We start from the raw sequence: 6,253 nt of genomic DNA on the forward strand, positions 1-6,253 counted from the left end.
GAAAGACCCTCTGTGCCCAGGTGGGTGGGGGAGGGAGAGGCAGGAAACAGAACCTCGTCCCATGGAGGCCAGGAGCTTCTGGCTGGCCGGAGGCCTCGGATGCCAGAACCTGCGGGGTTTATTTGGATTCCCCAAGGATCCAAGCTGGGAGCCCTTCACAAACATCAGACAAGCTCATCTCCATGGGGTGCCAGGGCCAGGATGTGTGTGACAAGAATGTCGCTTTCATGCATCACTGTTTGTCCCCAGGGCCTAGCACAGGGCCAGCTACACAGTAGGGGCTTGTTTGTTGAATGAAGAAATTCATCTGGCACTACTCATAACTAAAGAACTGCAGTTTTATATTGATTTTTAAAAAATAAAAAGCATCCACAGTTATCCCTTTCCTCCTTCAGACCTTTTGCACATACTGTTCCTTACGCCTGGCATGCTTTTCCCTCTGCTTTTTGCAAGGTCAGCGCCTTCTCATCCTCTAGCTGCAGCTCAGATAAAGCTCTTCAAGGCAGCTTTGGGGGCCAGCTTTTACCACCCCACCCCAGCTAGGGTAGCCCCCATTCCCCAGCCCCTGTAACTCAGCACTCTGTCAATTTCCTTTGTGGCACTTATTGTCATCGGAAATCTTCTCACTTAATATGGATCCTTATTTTTTTATTCCCTGTCTCTCTCCCAAGAATGTAAGTTTCAAACGAGCTTCTTGATCGTTGTTGTATCTCCAGGGCCTGGTACTTAGCTGATGCTCCATAAATAGTTGTTAAATAGATAAAGAGCTGAACAACTGAGTTCCTATAATAATGTCATTCACACCCCATGATCCTCAATCTGCTTCCTCGAAGAGAACAAAAGGGAGACTCGCTCTTGCTCTGGGGACTTCAAGCCCCGACTCTCAGTGAGGAGCTAGTCCCGATCATTGTGACATTGTGACGACCGCAAATCATTTTAGGGCTTTGCTTCCCCCACGACAGCTTCTAAGGTTCACAAAAATCTGGGCTTGCACAGAAGGGGAGGCTGGACGTGGGAATGTCCACCGTCTGTCCAGCATGCTGCAGTGGACACTGGGATGGACAGGGCTGGTTCCATCAAACCTACCCATTTCAAAGGTGGAAGAACCAAGGCCCAGAAATGCCAGGGTCACACACACATCAATCCACAGCTTTGCCAGCAGAGAGCTCAATGGAGCTGCAGATTCCTCGAGTCCTGAGATTGGTTCATTCATTTAATGAGTATTCATTGAGCTCCTCTTATGTGTCTGACGCTGTGCTAGGAACTGGGGATCCAGCAATGGCTAAAGACTCAGAGACTCACAGGAATTAAGGGAAAGACCGAGCCGACCAGACACGGAGCTACTTCAGTGACCTTGAAAGCAATCCACGCTTGGCTTGGCCTGTGTGAGAGCTGGGCACGGGGTTGCGGGGGAAGAACTGCAGAGTCTGAGCAGGGAGGAGGGGGAGAGCAGATCTGGGGCTGGACAAAGAGAATCCAAAATGGAGCAAAGTGTTGACTACGGCTGAGAAGCCAGCTTAGCGGGGGTTGTGCCCCTGCTTCTGTGCCTGCCGTTGTCAGCTGGGGTCAGGTTGGTGCCCAGAAGCTCAGGGCCTTCAGGTGGAGCAGTTTGTGCCATCTCAACAGTGTGGGACCCAGTCACCAGAGAAGGCCGAAGCCACTCATTCGCTCAGGAAACTCATGTTCATCACCTGCTGTGTGCCAGACCCTGTGCTGAGCCCTGGAGCTACCAAGGTGAAGGAGACACAGCCCATCCCTAAAAGTCCCCAGGACACAGACATGCAGACAGGCCATTGCAGCCCTGAGATCCTGGCCACCTTGGGGCAGCACAGATCAGCAAGGAAACCGGCTAGCAGTGCCTTTCCAACACCTCTTCCGCCTACACCAGTGATATTGGGGACCACTGAGAACATTGTGAGGCCAAACACAGCTGGGTCAGGTCTCAGCTTCACCTCTAGGTCAACATGTGACCATAAGCAAGTGACTTGATGTCTCTGAACCTCAGCCCCCTCATCTGTAAAACGAGGCTAATAAGAGTCTCTGCTTTCATGGTGCTGTGGGAATTTGACGAAACAAGCACACGGCAGGAATGGTAAGCCAACGCGGGCTTCACTTCTGGGTCGGAACTGTGCGCCCTCAGATAGCTGTGGCCGACCGTCACAAGTACCTCCATTCAATGTCACAAGCTCCAGTCTTGGATGGAGTCAGTCAGTCATGGGACAAACATGTACAGAGCCCAGGGCCTCGCATGGGGGAGCAAAACCAAATGAGACCCAGCCCCGACCCAGGAGTGGCTCACTATCCAGGGCGGAGCTGATACGGTAATAAACTCATAACAACATGGGATTGATGTTATCACAGATGGAGTCCAGGCACAGGAGACACGTCTCTGAGGTGGCCTCATTTACACCTCACAAAGGCCCTTTACAAAGTACACACTGTTATCTCCATTTTACTGATGAGGAAACCGAGGCTCTGAGAGCCAGATTCACGTGCCCAGGGTCACGTAACCTTGTCTGTCTGCTCATCTCCAGAGCCCCACGCTCTGCCTTCACAAACACCCCGCACACCACAAATCCTGTTTCTCCAAAGTCCCGCACAAACGTTGGCTCATTCAGTCAGTGACCACTCGCTGCATCCCCGCTACGTGCCAAGCCTGGACCTGGGGGGAGCTGAACAGGACACGGCCCCTGCCCTACCTCCAGCCAGCACAGAGGTAGATTTGGGGCTTCTTGGGGCTCTGCACTGAGTCTTCTTGGTGACAGCGATGGAGCACTTTTGGGCACTGGTCTGGCCTTTCCCCCATCACAGCTCGCATAAAGCTGCTGGGAAAGGCCCAGGGAGGGAAGCTGTGACAGCTTCAGGCCCCCAGGGCCACCATGTCCGCTCAGCCTGGCTCTGACTCACCGCTCACACCTGGCGCTGGCCTCAGGCAGCCACGCTGCTGGAAATAGACCCGGGGCGAGAGCAGGAGCAGGGGAGGGCAGGGAGGGGCGGGGGGGGGGGGGGGGGCGGTGGGCAGGGAGGTGGCACCTGCACGCATGGCTGCTGTTCCTACCCTCCCCGCCAGGAAGCACAGAAATGTCATCCAACAGAACCCACCTGAGCTAGCCGGACTCGCAAGTGCTCCCAGGAGTTGAAGACCCCGGCCTACTTGGGAGGCTGTCCAGGAGCAGAGAAGGTTACAGTAAAAATAATGGTGATGTCTCACTTCCCAGAATGCTCGGGGCTTACCCAGGGCTTGCTGTGTTCCAGGCACCGGCCTAAGAGAGTGCTTTGCATGTCTTAATGATCTCATTGACCTCTCACAGCTGTCGGAGGTTGTACTATGATTAAGCCCATTTTGCAGATGAAGAGCCTAAGACTCAGAGAAGCAGGGCAACTTGCCTAATACCACACAGCCCCTGTATTAGGCAATGTGGGCTCACCTCAAGTTCCCCACCCAATCCCAGCTCAGATGGCTCATTCTGGGTCACATGTGCCAGCTCTGCTCCCATCTGCCCTTCCTGCAACACCTTTCCTCTGTGCCGAGGTAACGCCTCCCTTCTTACCACTCTGGGAAGCGGAAATCAAACCACCATCCTTCTCTCCTCCCCACCTATCTAAACCCTGCTGAGCTTTCAGCCCAAGTCCGATCATGTGGCCTTCCTGTCTAAAACCTGCAGTGGCTCCCCATTGCCCTCAAGAGAAAGTGTATTCAAGAACATTCATAAACTGGCCCCTGCCCACTTCTCCAGCCTCATGGCTCACCGATCTTTGCTTGGGCAAGTCAGGACACCTCCCAGGGCTCACTGTCCTGGTGGGCAGGAGAACACTTCTGCACAGCGAGGGGGATGAAGGGGCTGATGCCTGTGAAGTGCCCAGCCGGGCACTTGGCGCATGGCTGGTGTTTAGCGGACCTTCCTGCCATGCTACCAGCTGGGAGCGAGAGGCTGGGGCAGAGCTGGTGGTGTGGGACACGGTTTCTGCTTTCGGCCATGCTGAGGTCAAGGGCTTTATGGTGGTCCAACCCAAGGACTGTCAGAGCTACTGGAATCCATCATTTTGAGAAATTCTGAAAGCCTTCAAGGCAGTTGGAACTGGGGGAGGAAAAAAGGCAAAGGGACTGTTGGCGGGAATGTAAACTGGTACAGCCAGTGGAGAAAACAGTATGGCGGTCCCTCAAAAAATTAAAAATAGAATTTCCATATGATCCAGCAACCCCGCTTCTGGGTATATACCTAAAAGGATTGTAAGCAGGATCTTGAACAGATATTTGTACACCCATTTTCACAGCAGCTTTGTTCACAAGAGCTAAAACGTGGAAGCCACCCAAGTGTCCATCAACAGATGAATAGAGGAGCAAAATGTGGTGTATCCATACAACGGAATATTATTCAGTCTTAAAAAGGAAGGAAATTCTGACACATGCTACAGCATGGATGAACACTGGGGACATTCTGCTACGTGAAATAAGGCAGTTACAAAAAGACAAATACTATATGATTCCACTTATAAGAGGTACTTAGAGCAGTCAGACTCATAAAGCTAGAAAGTAGAATGGTGGTTGCCGGGGGCTGGGGGTGAGGGATGGAGAGTTATAGTTTAATGAATATAAAGTTTCAGTTTTACAAGATGAAAAGAGTTTGGAGATGGATGGTGTGAGAGTAGCACATCATGAATGTATTTAATACCACTGAATTGTACACTTAAAAATGGCTACGATGGTAAATTTTATGTTTGTGTATTTTACTACAATTTGTAAAAAGTGGGGGGGGGGAAGGCAAAGGAAACCAACTTTCATAATACGGTCTTTTTTATCTTCAGCACAATCTAGAATATAGATATACCCACTCGACAGAAAGGAAAACTGAGGTCAGAAGGGTGAAGATTCACCAGGATATCAGGGACAGAGCCAGATCTGCTTCCAAAGCCAGTGCTCTTTCCTCCCCTGCACCAGCACCCCCCCCCCCCCCCCCGCCGCCTGAGCCTGGAGGATGGAGAGTGAGCGCTGGCTCAGAAGAGGAGGTCCGAGAGCATGAGTGTGGAGGGGAGAGCGTGGATGGAGGCCTGAGGCAGCACTGGTCCAGAACTCGAGGCGCACATGGATGCAGTGAGTGGTGGTGAAGAGCTGGGGCGAGGTCATCTGCAACAAGCAGAGAAGCCTGGACTTGATCCTTCCTCCCCTTCCTCCCACTTCCCCGATGAGGAAACTGAGGACCTGCCTTGCCCAGGCCTCCATAACGCAGGGGGCAGGTGAATGGCTGGGGGACAGCCAAAGGAAGAAAGGAAGAGACCCAGGTGGGGCTGCCGCCTCTCCTTGCCCGCCCCACCCTGCCTCTGCCAGGACCACACCCCCACCCCCAGGCTTGGCTTGGTCACCTGATTTACAGGTGGGAGTGACTCAGGCCCCCACGAGCCTGCTCTGGTGGCCCTGGCCCCCGGGCCACAACGAGCTCTGGGCCTCTCAGCTGTGATGTCAGCGGGCCCTTCCTTCCTCCCACATCTGCTTGAAAAGGTCACCTATTTTAAACTCTCTCACCCCACCCTGGCCCTCCCCCCAAAAGAGGATGAGCCTTTCTAACCTGTGTCAACAGCTCAGTTCAACATTCAAGCAGCCTTCTCTTCTGGTGCTGGTCACCCTCGCTTCCACCACCAGAAAAAACCCAGCCCCGCAGACACCCCCAGGTTGCAGGAACCACCCCCCCCAGCCACTTGTGATTTAGTAGATAATTCCTGAGTTCACTGCACGCCAAGCACTGCCCTAGGCTCCCGGGGATGGACCCTGCCTTCCTGGATCTTACATTTTAATAGAGACAACCAGACAGCAAGTAAACAAGTCAACAAATATGGGGACAAGATATTTTCTAATGATGACCAGTGCCCTAAAGAAAATAAAACAGGGCAAGAAGATAGTGGCTGAGTGGCTACTTTACAGTGAATGGTCAAGGAAAGCTTCTCTGAGGAGGTGACAAAGATTTGGGGGAGGCCACCCCAGAGAGAGGGAACAGCAAGTGCAAAGGCCCTGAGGTGGGAATGGAAAGGTATGCTAGAGTAGGGATTCTCAAAGTGGGGTCCCCCAACCAGCAGCATCACCAGGAACCAGTTAGAAATGTAAATTCTCGGGAAATCTAGCAAGTTGGATTTTTAACAAGTCCTCCAGGTGATTCTGACGCACCTTAAATGCGGAGGGCCACTGTGGTAGAGCTCAGGAAGAAAGCCATGTGTCTGGAGTGTGGTGATAGGGAGAGGGGAAGCCCCTGATCCTTAGCCT

The sequence above is a fragment of the Equus asinus genome, chromosome 5 (assembly GCF_041296235.1).
Source record: "Equus asinus isolate D_3611 breed Donkey chromosome 5, EquAss-T2T_v2, whole genome shotgun sequence".
Classification (NCBI taxonomy): Eukaryota; Metazoa; Chordata; class Mammalia; order Perissodactyla; family Equidae; genus Equus; species Equus asinus.